Source organism: Argiope bruennichi, chromosome 5, assembly GCF_947563725.1.
Source record: "Argiope bruennichi chromosome 5, qqArgBrue1.1, whole genome shotgun sequence".
Lineage (NCBI taxonomy): Eukaryota > Metazoa > Arthropoda > Arachnida > Araneae > Araneidae > Argiope > Argiope bruennichi.
The window spans coordinates 56,866,088-56,868,015 of record NC_079155.1 but is presented as its reverse complement, the minus strand read 5'-3'; positions in this window follow the sequence as shown (position 1 = coordinate 56,868,015).

The following is a 1,928-nucleotide window of genomic DNA, read 5'->3' as shown; positions in this document are numbered from 1 at the left end:
TTGCATAGTCTTTGATAAATGTATGTTTATTGATATTTTGAAATTCTAAAATACTTCCTTTCTATATATATATATTTAATTAAAGAGTATAATGAAAAATTTGCACATATAGGAACTGAGAACTAAAGGCTTTAATACTCTAATTTTACAGATTAAATACTTTTTTGTTTTTAATGTTGAATGAGATGGATGTCGTTTTGTTATTTAAAACATTGCAAATATATGTAACCTGAAATTATTTTGTAACGTCTTGTAATAAATGATATTTCTGCTGGTTTTTGCTGTATTTTTAAAATATCAGCGTGGTTAAACTTTTAGAAAACAAATTCATTTTTTCTATCTCAACTTTTTAATATTTAATATTTTTGTGTCTAAATTCCCCATTTTTTTATTTGTTTTTACACAAGTATTTTATTTGTACTATATCACAAAAGTATACAGTCGGTTGTATTGTATTTCTTTCTTATAGGAAAGATTGTATATCCTAGCTATCGTTAACTTTAAAAAAATGTTAAAATATGCCGGGATTATTGAAGACTATCATTTATAACTTCTGAAGTAAATTAGTCATAACTCCCCATTCAGCAGCAATTTAATTCTATCTAAAAATATAATACACATAAATTTAGATAAAAAATAATAAAGAGTAAAATGCAACTTTGAAGTTAGAAATCGAGAGAATTACTTGAGCTGAAAGAAATAATTAATTCTCACTTTTCAAAGATTTAAGGAAATAACTAAAATAATTAGTAATTTCACAAAGAGAAACAAACTATTATCTCGCGATCTGAGAGATCAGCCATACCTGACAGAATATTAAATGATTTTGACCGAAATATGTTAATGAAGAAATGAAGAACTTTCATTCAGTTTAAAATTTCTTATCTATACATTTCTGTTGTTAGCGAGAAAATGAAGAATTAAAACTTTAGCTCAATACTTTTCTATTGTTATGAATAAATATGTATTTGTTTTTATTTTAAAATCTCCATGAAAAAATTTTGTATTTAAATAGTATATTAATATTAGCTACTTTCCTTTCGCGGTTTAATAAATTTATTTCATGTCTGATTCAGCTGTTTCCTGTGTCAATACGTAATCACTCTCTTTGTCTTTTCCATATTTTCACTGTTGATGTCTCATTAATAATTCATTAACACAACCTAATGAGTTTAATTTGGAGAGATATGCAATATATGTATGAATTATATATAAAATATAAACAATAAAACAAGATAGAAACCTCTTGAAATTGTTTGAAAAATTAAAAGACTGTTATTCTTTTAATTAATTAAATGTTATACCACTAATCCAATTCAGAATACAAATTTCTGGTATTTAGATTCTTGAAAGGATTTGTTTGCATTTCTTTTTTCTGAAAATTGATTTGCTTAAGCAAAATATATATAAAAATAACAACATAAAAGCGTTATTTCCAGTCTTTTGTACATTTCGGGTAAACTGAAAAAATTTCACTGTGTTAATGCTCGGACACCGAGGGTAAAATTCTAATAGCAAGCATTCATCACAGCCCAACTCCGAACATCATCAAAATGGAGATAATTAAACTAACATTAATGTTATACCCACAAAAAAAAAACGTACTCCTGCTACTTATGCAGCAACTCCCCATACAATTTGCACTCCGATATGAATTAACATAAAAAATGGAATAATTTCAACATCTCTAACTATCTATAATTCTGTAGACATAATTTTAAAGTGTACATGAGATCAATTTTCCCAAAATCAAGTTTCTATCCATTTTTACTAACTTTAATATACTCGGAAATGTTATTAGGAAAAAATTTAGAAAAGAATGTCATTAAAAATAGATGAAGAGAAATAAAATATTTCAAATAGACTCCAAAAAATAACTTCAACAAAACTGGAATGTTACATCACGGATTAGATTATTTTCTGCATAA